At 36.8% G+C, this 17787-nt stretch overlaps 1 protein-coding gene across 1 annotated transcript in view; it reads left to right on the top strand.

The window, feature by feature from the left end:
- The window catches only part of LOC122789943 (arf-GAP with Rho-GAP domain, ANK repeat and PH domain-containing protein 1-like), a 1460469-nt gene that overhangs the window by 499256 nt on the left and 943426 nt on the right, over positions 1-17787 (top strand). The gene's annotated exons all lie outside the window — the stretch shown is intronic.

Genomic DNA, 17787 nt, shown 5'->3' with positions numbered 1-17787 from the left:
CTGGACAAATCCTCAAAATTTTCTCACTCATTACAAATTGGTTTTGGTCTCTAGGGGAAGAGCAACCTTTGGCTCAACTGTGCTTAGGAACATCCTTCCTTAGAATCCACCCAGGAATTTAGGTAGCTGTGAGTCTGTCCCAGTTGTTGAGGAATGAATGAAAATTGAAAACATCAGATAAAAAAGTTATGCACTCACCATAACATGCCATCTGTGTTGTCCATTTTCATTCTTCCTCAATTTCAAATACATCAACCCTCATCATTTTCTTACTTCACTTCTGGACAAACAAGAAGCTATAAGGACACAACTGTCCTTCAGATAGAGCTCCAGATAAGCTCTATATCTTTAATCCTGATTAGTATATATATATATATATATATATATATATATATATATATATATATATATAAACAATATCTGAGAAGTGTTAGTGTTGGTGCATTATGGGAAAGGGAGGAGCTCGAGAGTTTTTGGGTGGCCATGAGCTTTAGTAACAACCGAGTCAGAGCCAAGGACTGGATCTGAACCCAGTTATTGAGGAAGAATGAAAATGTACAATACAGATGGAACGTTATGGTGAATACTTAACATCTTTTTACCTCCTTTCACTAATATATTAATAATGTACAATATGCTTTCTGGCATGGTGGACAAGGAAGATAAGGATGTAATTATGCTTTTGGTTGAAAAAAGAAAGAGCACTTACACGTAGCTAAGTCTGACAAAGAGGAATCCACTTCTCTAGATTTGGATGTAGCCCAGTTCACTACAGAATTGCACTGTGCTCACCATACATGCCCTCACTGTTTCATTTCTCTAAGTCTTTTGGGTTTCTAATACCATGATGGGAAGGAACCCCATTCCTAAGTATAATTAAAGCTCAAGAAATTAGTATTGTTTCAATATTTGATGTTAACCAAAAGTGCTCTTCGCAGCACCCATAATGTGCCCAGAATTGACCCCACCTTAAATTCCTATGGAGTTACATGTCAGTAGCATATCTAAATATGACTGCAAATTCTTTTTTTATAAGACCCATTGCTCCTGTTACTATTGGAATTGTCTGGATATCCTTCCACATTGCCCTCATTTCTGCCTGCAAATTCTGGTATTTTATGACTTTGTATCTCTCTGTATGTAAGACACTGTAATCACTGAGTGTAGCAGTTTCAATGCTCAGTGCTACTTTTGTCTTCTTTTCATGATTACTGTATCTGGTTTTCTTGCATCTATTTTCTGAACTGTTTTTAATGGGTGATCCCATGTAATATAAACTTCATTGTTCTCTATAATGCTTCTTGGCTCATGTTTCCAATGCTTCTCAGCTACTTCTATATTGTAGTGTTTGCATAATCTCCAATTTAATAGTCTTTCCACATTATTATGTATTTCAGTATACAGGCCCTCTGCTATTAGTGTGTTACACCCAGTAAAAAGATGTGTGACTCTTTCAAATTCTGTTTTACAAAACCTGCATGTGTCTGTTTCTCCAACATGTTCAATGGACCTCATAAACCGTGTACACAGTCCACTATCCTGGGCTGCCAATATTAACATTTCATCTTATCCTTTAAATTCACACCTCCTTAACCACTCCTGTATCAGATCCTGATCAACATGAGGATGTTCCAGGAGTTTTCTGTACTTGTAAATATATGTATGCCTTTTCCACATTTCTTGCCTTCTCATCTGATCCTTCACCTTACAAATTCTTTCTTTTGTTTTTTGGCACATTCATTTGCTACCTGATTTTTGTCTACTTCTGGATTGATTTCCATTCCCACTTGATACTGATTGCTAAACTAAGCAGGGAATTCATCTTAGATTTGTTCTCCCCATGTTTTTAAAGTTTCACGATGTGTGGATCTTGTCAGGTCAGTACATACGTATGGAGTCTTATGACTGGAAATCTATACATGTAATCAACTTCAAGGAGGCACATATCTCCTTCAGAATGGAAAATATATAATCTTGGTGTACACTGATTTTTATAAATCACTGGATAAGCGTGAAACACTTTTTTTTTACTTTGCTCCTAGATGTCAGAGCTGTTTTCAGTATTAATTTTAGTCTACTAAAATATTCCTTACTAAGTTTTGTTCGCATTTGTTCATGTTTTATTTTCAATCCTTCATCAGTTCCCAAATATTTATACACTCCTTCCTGATCAAGTTCCTTTATATCACATTCCGGACCCAGACTGATATTTTCTTGGTGCCATAGTTTTCCTGCTTCTTATATCATCCGAGAAAGTTTTGACCACTTGCAGTTGTGTTTTCAGTTCCTCATCTGATGAACTATACAGTTTTAAATCATCCACAAAAAGAAGATGTGAAATCTTTATACGTTGTTGTTTTCTGGGAGCCAAATGGTAAACAATGCCTAATCTGTTAAGTAGACAGCTTAATGGGTTAAGGGCAAGACAAAACAGCAACAGTGAGAGAGTCGCCCTGTAATATCCCCCTTTTAATTTTTATCCCTGGGATAATAACTTGCACTTTATCATGGCTTAGCTGCCACTCTTTCATAGTCACTGTAATGTAATTGATTAGTGTTGGGTGTATCTTATACATTTATAAGGGGTTCCATTAGAAATCTTGAACATTCAAAAGTTCGAGCCTCATATGGTCAGCACGAAATGAGCGAACTTTTGAAAGTTCGCAAGTTTCAACGGAGCTCACCATAGGGAATATTTCCCTTTACTTCAATGTAGTGTTATGCAGGAGTTGGTATATTTAAGTAGCTGGGAGGGGCACAGCCCCCCACATAGGGGGGTGTAGGGGGGATTGCCCCCCTACCCGGAGTGTTCAGGTAAGTTTTTTTTTTTAATTTTTTATTTGTTCGAACTTTTAAAACTTCATTTATATGGTGTTGATCATATAAGAGTCAAAGTTTTAAACCTTTGAGCATATAATATAGACCCATTTATAAGCACTCCTTTATCCATGAATGTGGTATGCAGTCAAATGCTTTTTTTGTAATCTATCCATGCCATACTTAGATTCTTCCCCATTTTTACAATTATCCGTTATAACTTTAACAACAAATGTTCCTTTGACCCATATGACTTTCTTTTACTACCCTTTTGATCTATTGCAATGACTGAGTTTTCTTCTAAATGACATTAATCTCTGTCAGCATCAATTCCAGTATATAGTTTATACATCATCAGAAGGCATGTTATTGGTCTATAGTTTTTAGGGTAGCTTGTAGGTTCACTCTTAAGGTATATTGTCATTTTCTCTGTAATTAACCAGGTTGGTGTATGTTTGGGATGTGCATATAAATAATTATTACTCTGGGCGAAATTTTCATGTAAAGATGTTAATACTTTTAATAAAAACATCTCTGCCTGCAAGTACTTATTACATAATATTGTCTTTCTGTTATACCACTATGTTCTTCCCTTTGTAATTAAACTTCCTTCATACATTAGGGACACATTTGATTTTTTGGATAAAGTATCAGACTTTAGATGGACTACAGGCATGTACTGGATTATCTTAGATGTTAAAAGTCTTTGTACTAGTATTAAACATAATTATAGTATATGGGTATCATATTATTTCTCAGGTGACAGTCCTCTTTCTAGTTATCTTATTCAATTGTCGCATTTTCGCCTTGTTAATAACTTCTTTTGACAATGATGTCTATCATCAACATCAGGGAACAGCCATGGGGGCTCCCTTTGCCCCATGCATGCTAATTTGATGATGGCTTTGTTTGTGGTTGAATATTTGTATAATCATGAAATTATGAACAAATATGTCAAATAATCATTTGTCATGGTGGCTATAATGAAGTTAAAAAGTTTATTCAAAATTTACAAAAGAACAGCTACAATTTGTTTTTTGATGGCCACCAGTGTGGCAAAGAGGTTTTTTTTTTGGATTTGCATCTGCAAGACATAAACAGTGGTGAAATAAGATCTAATATACATAGAAATTTTCTAGATGGTGGGCTGTATTTACATGGAGATAGCTGTCACCCTCCCCACTTAATTTCTTTGTTCCCTTATGGAGAACTGCTACGTTTACAAAGAATATGTAACAATGAATTGTTTTTTTAATGAAGCTAAGAAGACTGCCCATATGTTCACTACTAGGAGTTATACTCATGTTGTAGTTATAGAAGCACTTTGGAAAGTTATGGGAGAACAAAATGATAACAGGGTGTGTCAAAAATATGATAGAAAAAAGGATGTGGAAATGAATGCTGAGATAAATAAAAGAAAGATATACTTTTTTACAAGTTATAATGTTGTTAGTGATAAACTAAGACTTACTGATTTATCACTGGAAATTTCTAGTTAGAAACTGTGAACTTTCTAAGATATTAAATAAGGCTCTTTCTATCTCTTATAAGCATGGACCAAGTTTGAGTGACATGTTAGTTCACAGTAATTTTGTTTCCCCTAACCTGTAGCATCCTGGGGGTGAGCCTTCTTTGCTACAAGGTTCTTGAGCAAGTGACAGTGAGACTGGGGGACAAATAGTTAATTTAAAGACAAATTAGTGTACAAAGAGTCGGTTTTTATTTTAAAGTATGGTACTTTAATGCCTTTGGGCTTCAATTCTGAGTGTAATTGGAAATACTTGATTAAGCTATATTAATTAATTTATTCAATAATCGATCATATGTTTTAATTTTGTATTGTATATACCGTAAGTGTTCTTTTAGACTTGTTTGTTATTCGTTGAAGGCTTATTAGCCGAGGTGCTAGAGTCTGTTAAAGTTTTTGTCCTTTGGTCAGTCGCTTGTTGAGTATTATTTTTTTAATTTTTTTCAGTTAGATGTTAATAGTTTTAGCCAGAAGTTGAGCACTGCATCTAAGCTTGGGATTTTCCATTCAGGAGCTTTTCTTAATTTTGTTTCAATTTCTTTGGCAGTTCCTATATCCCATGTCATATCCTGTGCATTTGAACTTCTTACTGTTTCTTTTACTGCTTCTGTCCATTCAGCATCTTTGTTGTGTCCACTGGGTCTTCACAGATATTTTTCTAAGCTGTGTCTGTGTCTTCTTTCTTGGTGGTATTTCTATTCCTTTTGCCTTGTTTTCCAGTTGTCTATAAAACTTTTCTGCCTGTACTGATATCTTTAGTTTATTATTTGCAATAGTGTACAACAGATCCTGGGCTGTTCTGATACTGCACATTGCTTTTATCATGTCTATCTTTCTAAGTATATTTGTTGATCTGTTCCCTCTTCTGTAATCTTCTAAAAGTGACACTTGTCTTAAATGCTTTATAGTTTTCTCCATTTGATACTGCCATAATGGCATTTGATTTCTTCCCTTCCTTTCTGTTATTGCCCTGCATTTTTTGTGGTAAGACTTTACTCTGCAGCCAAATTAATAACAGACAATATATCATATTTACTTCTGTTATATCACATGAATTTCAGTGAATAGTCTTGATTAGTGTGTTCATTTGTTTTATCAAACTTTTAACATTTTGGGTCTTATTGACTTCCTGTAATTTATTTACTTCCTTGATCTTAATATGTCTATCCATCTCTATTAAATAAGAAATTCTTCCCCTAGAACATTTTCTTCTAAACTAAGGGCACATTCTTTGTTCTCCATTTCCCAGGGGCATTCTGCAGAAATTTCCAGAACATCTTCCTCTGATATATTCTCTTCAACTTCATCCTGTGTCATCCATTGCTTTTTCGTATGGGAACTCACTGGCCTATCACTCCACAACATTGATTGAATCAGAGTTGCCACCATCTTCTATTCCTTCCCTTGCTGTGCAACTCCAATTGTATTTTTCTGCTGGTTTCCTACTGAAGGCTGCAAAGTATTTTCATATGGCAACTGATCAGATGCTTCCCATTCCACCAGTTTCTCCTTAATTTGCAGACTTGTTCTAGTGTGCTGTGATGTTAACAGAGTTGAATTTTCTACATCAAATCCTTAACTTTGCAGGTAATCCATAACTTCAGTTTCTATTTCTTTAACTTCATTACTAATCCTCCTTTCTGCTTTCCCCCTTTGTTTTCTTATTTTTTTGCAATGTAAAATGTTCAATATCTGGATGCCTTTGCTTGTATTTCTCTCCAGATATCTTTGGTGCTGCTTTTTTGTACTGACTAGTTTTGCTTTCTCCTTTGTACCATATTAAACCTCTTTTTCTTTCCCATGTTCATATTTCTTTTTCAGATGTCTCCCTCTCCTCCTGTTTCTCCTTATTCTCAGGACTCATTTTTCCATCATGCTGTGACATAGCCTGTGTTTAACTCTCTACACTAAATCTTTCACTTCGCAGGTATTCCATAACTTCAGCTCCTATTTGTTTAACTTCCTCTTTACTAATCTTTTGTTCTACATTACCCCTTTGTGATCTTGTTTTTAGTATTGCAAAATTTTCCATATCTGGGTACGTTTGCCTGTATTTCTCTTCAAAAATCTTTAGAGCTGTTTTTTTGTATTGATTAGTTTGGCTTTTCCTTTGCATAAATATTGCACCATATGAGCTCTCTCTTTCTTTCCCATGTCCATGTTTCTTTTTTTGTACCTTTCAAAAATCTCTAGATTTTGTTCTTTATATTTTTGCCCTTTTTAAATGACTTCTTTTTCCAAACTGCCCAATGTTTATTGCTCTATATAATATTTTTCATGAATCTGTTGTATTAATGGACACAGGTTTGCAGTTGAAGCTTTTGACAGTTTTTTTTGTGCAAGTATTTTTCCTTCCTCTAATTTTTCTCTTAATCTTTTTGTATATCTTCTATCCACATTTTGGGATTGTTGCATAATAGTAACAGTACATAATTTCTTTCTTATCCTCAGTAGTCCACTATATCTTATTAATGGCTCTTTTTTAGCCAGTCAGTTTTTGTGTTTTTGTGGACTACTACTTCCTTCTACAACAGGGAAGCCATCCTCCCCCCTGAGCCTGGCCTGACCCCATTGTAGGAATACTTCCATGTTGTGAGGATTCTGCACTGTCATTTTTTTTCTAGTACTGGCACCAGTGTGCCTACCAGGATTTTGTACTTTTTTATCCTGGGACTTGAGCCCAGCTGTCATTTTTATTTTTAACGTACTCCTGTCCATGATATATGCAATATAAAATACAGTCTATATATCAGTGTCATCCTGCTGAGGACTTGAGGATGAATTCAATTCCAGCAATACTACTATCCTTTGCTTGCTGATTTTTCCTCTGTCCATTCGGACCCCATAGTATTATGGCAAGAAAATTTGGCCTAATGGCTAAGGCATTGGCCTATTAAGCCAGGAATTCTGGGTTTGAGTCCCATCTGTGGTGATATAATCTTACCTGTAAATTTCTGCATAGTCTGGTGTAATAAACTGCAGTAAAATTTCCGTAGTGAGAGTATTATTTTTTTCGGGTCTATATTACAACATCGAAGATTCAAAACTTTGAATGTTCTAATATTGCATAATCGACCCCTATTCAGCGAAAGCTGTAAACATCGAACATACAGAGTAGTGAATTCTTTCCTATTCCTTTGCTGTTCTAAAACACATACACACAACACAAGCACACCAAACAAACAGCATCCACAAACATACACCTAAAATCTTACACCTAACCCTACACTAAACTATACACACACCACTAACTATCCTCTTACCCTAACCCTAAGGTCCGTCACTATCACACACTCACCTCACCTAACCCTACACTAAACTATACACACACCACTAACTATCCTCTTACCCTAACCCTAAGGTCCGTCACTATCACACACTCACCTCACCCATGCCCTAACCCTAACTCACCTACCCCACCGTAACCCTCAAGTCCACACAATCGCACACATAACTAACCAACACCCTAACCCTTACCCGCCCTAACCCTCACGTCCACACAATTGCACAGATACCTAACCCGCACTCTAACCCTAACTAACCTAACCCGCACTCAATCGCACACTTACCTGAACCCGACCCGTAACTTTCCATCACAGTGCTGAAAATACCAAAGCAACAGAAACAGGCAACCAAATTCTTTCCCTAGGAAAAAATAGTTTTTCTGTTGCTTCGATATTTTCAGCTTTCGCTGAATAGGGGTCGATATTAGAACATTCGTAGTTTTGAAACTTTGATGTTCTAATGTAGACTTTTTTTCCTGTTACAGGATTTGTGTTTCAGTGCTTTTTCAGTGTTGATATTCCAGTTTTGTTCCTGCAGTTGTATATTCTGCTTATCATTTACCTGCTTAAAGTTGCATTCTAGTTCTTTCTGTTCACCTGCTCTTTGTGTCTGTCCCATCCCCACTGAAACATTAAGCTAAAGTTTCTGAAAGAACTCCAGTATTGGCATTATATGATTGGATCCTTCTTTAGCTAGCCTGCTATATCCAGCAAAGAACTACCCTCACCCAGGGTCTTTTTGTCACACTTGGAGAGGTGTGGAAAGCCCTGACTGTGAGTAACAAGCTTTTCCATTAAAAAGGAAAGAGAAAAACAGCTTTTATTTCAGTCTTGCCCAAATATTTAAGTTGCACTTATAGAGACCTGTGTTATGCTACTTCTTTGTACTTTTATGCCTTTTTTCCATGCTTTAGACAAAATGTTATCTTTTTATGTTTCCAGTTGTTTCTGGGACCTTAGTCTTTATAGTTTAATTTGCAGCTGTGGTAAGATTCTATTTCCATACTATACTGCACTTCTGTTTCCACAAGTAGAAATAATTGTAATAGCCAGCCATTTGTATTTTTTAACCCTGCTGGGCCTTGGTCTTGTAGTTCCATTTACAGTTGTGGCAGAACTGTGTACTACTGTCAGATTTGAGCATTATTTAGTCATTTGCTACTTCATTTTTTCCATAAACAGTGTTATTGGTAAATTTCTGCGTAGTCTGGTATCTAAAATTTTTGCTCCAAGATGTGTTCTTCATTGCTTTTACACTTTTGATATTCCAGTTTTGCTCCTTCAGTTTTATATTCAACTTATCATTTACCTGCTTAAAATTGCATTCTAGTGCCTTCTTTTCCCCTGATGTTTGTGTCTGCCTCATCCCCTACTGAGAAATTAAGCTAAAGTTACTGAAAGGACTCCAGTACTGGCTTTATTTCATTAGATCCCTCTCTAACTATCCCGCTTCTTCCTTGATTTTTTCCCCAACTTTCTTACCCTTTTCTTGTGGTGGTTTTATAAGGCTGTCTCTCTGGCTTCCACCCCTTATGGTAATCTGATTTCCAAAGCCATTTCATTGCTATTGTCTGTTGTGTAAGCTACTTAAGTACTCTTCCTACCCATTTTTCCATAGACACATGATACTGAGTGCTCACCCAGCCATGGCCAGCCTTAGGCATAGGTGAACTAGGTGACCGCCTAGGGTGCCATACTGGTCGACCTTGTAAGGGGCGCTCTTTTTCTTTATGTATTTATTTATTTTAATTAATAAAGTTTGCATTCTTCTCGGCTCGTAACTGGAAGCATCAACCATAGCTCGAGAGGGGGTGAGTGCCCTCCAACTTACAGCTGCAGGTTGGCTAGGAGACTTAAAAAAAAAAAAGTCTTTACCTCATAGTACAAGCGTCTGTTACTTTAAGGAGGAACATGAACATGCATGTGTCATGATGCCAGCGTGGACCTAAATACATTCTTCTGGCCTGCGTGCAATTTAAACTAGCAGTTCCTTTAATAAATAAGCCAAGTCCACGTGTTTGCCTGTAGCCATTTGGTTTAGAAAGCAGGTAAGTGCATGTGTGCTTATTTCTATGTGTAATTTAAGCCATTCATTTCTGTATGAGAGAGAAAGTGTTTGTATGGAATTTAAATTAGCTGCTCTCATTTGTACAAGAGATGAAGTGTGTGCGTGTGTTAATGTGTGAGAGTAGGTTTGTGTATGTTGCTGATATGCTGAAAGTCTGTCAGTAGCCAAATCACTTTCTTATCTGTGATGCATATACATTTATAAAATATTGCATATAGTGCATCTTTAAATGTGTCCCAAAGCAGACCAGACAAACTCCATAACAACAGGGCACCTGGAAGTATTGGATAAAGTACTGAATCGAGTTATTTTAGAATAAAACCACAAACTTTGCACAACACTTCTACAAAGTTAGTCCTATGTTTTGGATGAAAATGTGGTGATTCTAGTTAAGCATTAATAAACTTTGTAGAAGTGTTGTGCGGAGGTCGTGGTTTTATTTTAAAATAGCTTGATTGACTACTTTATCTGATATTTCTCGGTGTTCTTTTATTGAGTTCAATTTTAAATGTTCATACTCAGCTTTGTATACTTTACTCAGACATGTTGTATGTATGTGTTTAGTTAGACGTTCTCGTGCAGGCACTTACTGTAAGCTGAAGACTTTTTAGAATGTTGTATCAGTTATTAATAGATAAAACTATGACTCGTAGAGTAAGTCTCATGTGGTGCCTTATGGAGCCTTTAGCCTGTATTTTGAAAAGAAAAAAAAAAACTTTAGCATGTTTTACAAAAGTCAGCTAATAGTATTAGTGCTTACAAGAATGTTTTGCTGTGTTCTTGGCCCATGATCAGTTGTATGAGCATTTCATCAACTGTTTCACTAAAATGCAACAAGGAAATTTTATATAATTTGGGTCATACGCCACTAAAACATATTTATATAATTTTGTTGTACAAACTGAATGAATGTACTTTCACTAAAATAGATATACCCCACAAAGCATGATTAAATATATTATGCATAGTTTATACTTAATGGCCTTTCAAAAACAGTGGCAGTAATGCTTTTTCGGTACCTGTGTTATGTAGCATACTAATCTAATTCCAAAATACATGACAGCTGTTTACAGGATCAGGAGTTAAGCACTATTCTATACTGAGTGAAATGTTGTACTATTAATTGTGTGATGAAGTCTGATATGTCTATGATTTTTTTTTTTGTCCATGATATTCTTAAACACATTTCCAGTGGTCTTACTGATGGGACATTTTTTAATTCTAATTTCACTGTCTGCTTTACAAACTGAACTAAATGCAATATGTACATTGAACATTAAGTGCTTTGCCTTTATACCGTTCAGTTATTAAAATTAATTAAATAGCGCAGTTCGCCGGATGTAAAATCCTAAGTCCTTTGGTATTAAATGTCTCCTAGAAGTGCTGCAATGAGACCAGACTGGGTTGATTATGTTGCTACAATACCAAGAAACGATTGGCGTCAAATGCCAGCTTGCTATGTGAGAACAGAGAGAAGATAGGTGTGTGTGTGTGTGTGTGTGTGTGTGTGTGTGTGTGTGTGTGTGTGTGTGTGTGTGTGTGTGTGTGTGTGTGTGTAATTTAAACTAGTGGCTCCATTTGGTTCTGTATGAGAGAGAAAAGTGCGTGTCTGTTTGTTGTATGGGAGACTAGAAGGAGTGTGTGGAATTTAAACTAGTTAATTGCTGTATGAAAGAGAAGGTATGTGTGTGTGTGTGTGTGTGTGTGTGTGTGTGTGTGTGTGTGTGTGTGTGTGTGTGTGTGTGTGTGCATTGCTATGTGAGAGAGTAAGTGTGTGTTAACATACCTTTTCAAGTGTTCAGATTTAGCATTATAGTTTGTCTGTTTCTCATAAAATGTGTGGTTTTCTGGCAAATCAGGGATGTATACGAGTTTCAAACTTTGCATCCTTCACAAAATACATGACAATACAAATCCTGTTTTTCTAGTAACTTTCTAAGTTAAAAAGAACACTACTTCAGTGTCCCTATTTTTTGGCCATTGCATTCATGTTGGTTTAGGCTTTGTGCAGATTGTTTGCATTAAGATGTTGAGAGGTATGCATACATTTCAACTGTCCAGATGTTTGCAGACTGTCCAGATTCTTGCTTCATTTCTTGCCTGTTCCTCATAAAATGTGTGGTTTTCTGGAAAATCACTAAAGATTGAAATTAAATGTCATACACTTGAGTTTCAGTTTTCATTTCCTTTAGGCAATGCCTGCTAAGATAAATGCTGTTATCCTAGCAACTTTCTAAGTCTATAACAGCAATATTTATACCCTGTCCCTCTTTTGAGGCCTGTGTGTCCCCCCCACAATATTTTATGCTTTGTCCAGCTTTCTTGTGACAAGCGGTTGGGAGGTATGGGGGCATGGTATGTAATGCCCTAGTTGCCTATTATTTGGTGTATTTTAAGGAGGGATAGTGATTCTGCATTCTTGAATGTGTCCTTTGTTTAAGATGCCTAGTGACTATAAACTTGTCAGTTTCTCAGTCATTCCTTATTGTAGTATTACCATTTTTTATGTAACATAGGCAATTAATTCTTAAAGAGCAGCAGGCATTGAATTTGTAGATGAAACACTGACATGTAAAGTTGTTTTCCAGTAACAGCCTTTTCATTATTTACAAATCTCTTTAATGTAGAATTATTCAGATGAAATTTAGTTCTGCAGAGATTGTGCTTATTGACTTATACTGGTGGATTGTTATGACATAAGTTTGAGTGGCCTTTTATGGTTAAAACATTCTGAAATGGGCAGTTTTGTCATAACTGAGCCATGCATTTTGTTTCATTGCTTACTGGAAAAATGTTCAAAACTACAAATTTAAAAGACAAAGCTACAAAGTTAAAACACACCAACAAGTGGTGCCTTATTATACAAGGAATATTTAAAACAATCAGGAAGGTGAAGGGTTCTCATCCAGGAAAAAAGAGGTCATTGTTCCCCTTTACTCGACACTCATTAGACCCATTATAGAGTACAACACCCCTTTTGGAACGTACCTCACAAGACATCTGCAGCAGCTGGAAAGGCCACAGAAGTACCTCACAAAGAAGATTACCGGCCTCAAACAAATGCCCTACACTGACCGTCTCAAAAAACTCCAGCTTTACTCTGTAGCATATCGCCTACTCTGAGGTGATCGCTGCCCAACATATAAAGCTATGTCAAACCCAGAGCTGTTGGACATGCTGCACCTAAAGAAATCCCAATCCCTCCGAGCTAGACACTCTAGGGACCTAAACCCTGTCACAACAATAAACAGGACATGCTGGAGGGATAGATTCCTGTCCCAGAGACTTCCCATACTCTGGAACAGGCTACCCATCTATGTCAAGCAAAGTTCTTCATTAACACTATTCAAGAAAAATCATGATGAATGGATGGGAAATAGGAAATACACCCCGGGAATCACTTCTGTGTCTCTGCTCGACAGTGGCACAGAAAAATAACTTTCTTGTGTGGCGTAAGCCAGGAAACCTTGTTGGCTAGGGTTACGTAGGCCCTTGACCGATAGCCTAGTACCTACCTATGAACCTATAAATCAAAGAGCATGTATGTGTCTGCATGGTCTTAAAAATGTGCTCAAGGAGCCTACAGTTTTAAAACATTCCAAAGGTAAACCTAATTCTCCACTGGCCAGATGCATTTTATTTGAATGTGAGTTTTAATGCTGTTTCAATGAATGTGAGTTTCAATGGCAGTGAAGTTCACTGCTCTGGCTAAGTCTGTTGCTCTGGCTAAGTCATTGCCAGACTGCACTGTTCAGCAAATGGCTATCGGTGGTTGTGCATTTTATTTCAATAATAATGGTTGTAGAAGTAAACAAGTAACATTATACATACTGATAGGGTTGAACAGTGTTCATGGTAACTGGGGAGAAATACCCAAGTAATGGAACACTGGTATGGCTGGGGAGGGGGCTGCTGTAAGAGGGGCTGCTCGGGGGGGGGGGGCCTTCAGGCTACTACCATGCCTAGGGTCCCATTTGACCATGATCTGGCTCTGCTAATAAAGTATGAGTAGTTTGCATGGGCCTTTAAATCCCGAAAAAACACTGTGTGGTGGCGGTGCCTTCTTTAAGGATTCCCATGAGTGTTTCACATGCACACATGCCGACACGGGTAGTGGGTAGAGAAAAATGACCATTTGTATAAGTGTGTCTCTGTCCATAAAGGTTTGGGAACCACTGCTCTACACCAGCTACCAGACTGATGACAGAAATGAGTTTGAGTTTATTTTTAGGGAACTGAGTTGTAGTGCATTTTTAAGGGATTATGAGTTTCAGGTCATTTTCATGGAATTGTGAGCTTCAAAGGAAGAAAGTTTACTGCTGCTCATGCTAAGTCTGTTTTCAGTGTGCAACTGACTGTTTTGTTTATCAAATGGTAGACTGTGTTGTAGACTTTGAAAGCAGTGTTAGTAGCATAATTGCCTTTGTTGCATGTAGATGAAGTACTGACACTGTAGCACCCATATGATTGCTGCTTATTTGGTGCATGAAAAGGGGGAGGGGGTTACACTCCTGAGTCTGTCTTCCTTTGTATGAGATATCTAGTAACTATGAACCTGTCAGTTTTAGTCATTTCCTATTGCAATATTACCAGTTTATTATTTTTTTAATTGCAATATAGGCAATTAATTCTTCAAGGGCAACAGGCATTGAATTCGTACATGAAACATTGAGGTGTAAAGTTACTTGCCAGTAGCAAACTCTTCATTAATTACGGATTTCTTTAATGTGGAATTATTCAGAATATTTTACTTCTGCCGAGATTGTGTTGATAGATATTGGTGGATTGTAATGGCGTTTTATGGTTGAAATTTTCTGAAATTAGTAGGGTTGTCATTTTTGGTTTATACATTTTGTTTCATTGCCTATTAAAAGAATGTTAAACTGCAATTTAAAACACTTTGTAACAAGTGGCACTGATATTATACAAGGAATATAATTTACTACAATCAGGAAGGTGAATCAAAGAACAAATACATGTATGCATGACCCTAAAAATGTGTGCAAGGAGTCTCTCTTGAAAACAGCCCAAAGAAACTTAATCCTCTACTGACCAGATGCATTTTCTTTGAATGTAGGTTTTCATGCCATTTTAATGGTGGAGAAGTTTAATGCTCATGCTAAGTCTGTTTTCATTGTGATACTGTATTGTTTAGCAAATGGCTATCTGTGTTTGTGCTATTCTAGCTTAAGCTACTGTACACAGGGAGGAGAGAGGTTGCTATTCTACTTTCACTGAGCTGTAAGGCTCGCTCACCTACCCAACATAAATTAAACTGTTTAACTTAAGCAACCCTTTGAAACAAGGTACATGGGCTTCTATTTTCTGAGGACATGACTTTTATAGTAAAATATGTGTGAAGGAACAACTTATAAAGCGGGTTTATTAAAGGAAAATTCCACCATAATTCACTTGAATTTTAACTACATAACAAGGCATCCTTTCTCCTATGCATTTAAATAACTGAAGGAAATGACTGGAGTGGCTGCCTTGGGGAGTATCCTACCTGTGGGTGTGGTTTATACAGGTGTTCATTAGTATGGTGTGGGTGGGGCTTAAGGGGCGCCGGAGTACTACTTTGCCTAGGGCCTAAGGCCGGCCCTGCACCCAGCACCCAGCAAACCATCATTGTTATTGTGTAAACTTCCTTTTCTACATAACGTCTTCTGTTTATTTTCCCAGACTTCAGCAAAGCTCGGTATCCTAGCCTGTGTTCAAGAAGTTGTCACAAACAGCATCCAATGAACCAGCCAACAGCATACAAAGTCACTAATCACAACTCGATGTTAAAGACCAAAAGACTTTATTCAGGTTAGCGCTTTCATGGTGAAACACCACTTCATCAGACCATAACAATGTTTAGGTTGGTGCTGTTATATGTTACATCACATCATTCACCAGCCAATTAACAATGAAAAACAATTTAAAGCAATAACTACATAGTTAAAGCTTGCTGTGTAAAAAGTTCAGCATCTCATATAAAAAATCAGCATATATAAAATACGACTGAACCACCATAAACTCTATACATAAACACAATAAAACATATATGGTATGTCTAAAAATGCTTGAATGTATATAAAACATTTTTGTTGATGAATAAAAAAGGCATACTTTATTTAAAAAGTTTCCTGTTCTTCAAAATTGTTTTTAAAGGGACCCTATCATTCAGTCCCATGCCCTCAGCCTAATAATCCACCTAGTCTCTGAGGTGTCTGTCTGGTTAACTCTATCACCCTCCACTTTCATTTACCCAGATCCTCTCAACTGCAAAGAACCTGAAAGTGTGCGTGGATCCCATTGAACTAACGTGCTTGGCTAAAGTTTGTTAATGTCCCATTTTTGATATGCATCAGATGTTCTCTTATCCTGAATCTAAATTTCCTGTTCATTTTCCCTATATAATATACTGAAAAAATATCACATATAGCTAAATACACCAAATTCATAGTATTGCAATCTGCTGTTACATTAAACCTGGTTTCTATCCCTATATCCGGATGTCTAAATCTGTTGGTGGTGTCTGTGTATCTACACTGATTGTAATTATTGCAAGGAAAAGTGCCTTGTCCATTGTTGTCATGATTTCTCTGTGTATCAGTCTTGAGGTAGCACAATAATCTTTTAAGGGATTTCTTATTTTTGAACAGGAAATTTGGTTTATCTCCCACTATGTTCCTGATTTCAGGATTGTGAGTCAATATGGGCCAGTGTTTTTTAACAACATTGGTGACTGTATCGGTATCTCTAGTAAAGTTTGTGGGAAACTGTACAAACATTCTCTCATAATGTCTATCCACTGTATTCCTATTCGTCTGTGATGAAAAATATGGCCTCCCAGTATCTCCCCTCCATACTGTGATATCTTTCAAAATCTGGTTCGTATGGGGGTCAACATATCCTCTCTCCTCTAATCTCTCTCTAAATTCAAATAACTCATTGTTGAATTCTCCATCATCAGCTGTTAACCTTGAGAGTCTCAGGGCCTGTCCTTTGACAATGTTTCTGAATATATATTTAGGATGCATACTCTATTTGGGGAGTATAGCATTCCTATAACATGCCTTCCTAAAAATTTTTGTCCCTATAAATCTTAATGTCTAGGAACTCCAGTTCATCATGGGAATATTTCAAGTCAAATTTCAAAGAAGTTGTGCTGTTATTTATGGTTTCATGGAACAAGTTCAATTATTTTTGGTCACTCTGCCATAGTATAAAAAGATAGTCCACAAAGCATCTGTAGAATATAATCTGATGTCACCTGTCCTTCTGAAGGACATATTCATTCTCCCATGAGACCATGACTAAGTTGGCATAACTGTTTGCAGTAGGAGTGCCCATGGCCACCCTGTCTCTCTGCAAATATAGTTTATGGTCAAAAAGCATCACATTGTCAGTCAATACTAGTTCTATTAAAAGACAGAAAACATCAAATTTCTTATTCTCATAAGTCTTATCACACAGTAAATATTGTCTCAAGAAGTCTATACCTATGTCACTGGGTATCGAGGTGAACAATGAACGTACATCTAAACTTACCATTGAAGTGGTTTTATCAATCCCATGTTGTTGTACATGGTCGAATAAATCTTTCAGAAACTATAGAGTCCCTCAAAATATAACTGTTCTTGTTGACCACGGGTCTCAAACATTTTTTAATGTACACAGACATAGGTTCAGTGGACCACATTTGTCCTGAGACTATGGGTCTAAGAGGGGGTGATATAGGATCCTTGTGGACTCTTGGTAATCCATGTATACTGGGAATCAGGGGGTTGGGGACCTTAAAATAATTATATAGGTCCAACATAATTTCATTATTCAATATACTCTCAGACAAAACGGCATCCAACTTTTCTAATATTTTATTCATCCTATCCAAATCTATAGCCAAATAAACGGTAATGTCTCATCCTCCCCAGTAAGGTCCAATCATAATGCTCTAGTCTTCAAAGTCAACATCTACTCCATAATCTCAATAAAACCAGTAATAGTTAGGGATTATTCCAAGGCAAATTACCTTTTATTAAGTGATGGTTTGTCAAAATTCAATGCCCCTACAAACCTGGAGAACACAGCAGCCGATGCTG

The sequence above is a fragment of the Protopterus annectens genome, chromosome 15.part0 (assembly GCF_019279795.1).
Source record: "Protopterus annectens isolate FY-2018-M chromosome 15.part0, PAN1.0, whole genome shotgun sequence".
Lineage (NCBI taxonomy): Eukaryota > Metazoa > Chordata > Ceratodontiformes > Protopteridae > Protopterus > Protopterus annectens.
This window is presented reverse-complemented; position numbering and strand designations above follow the sequence as displayed.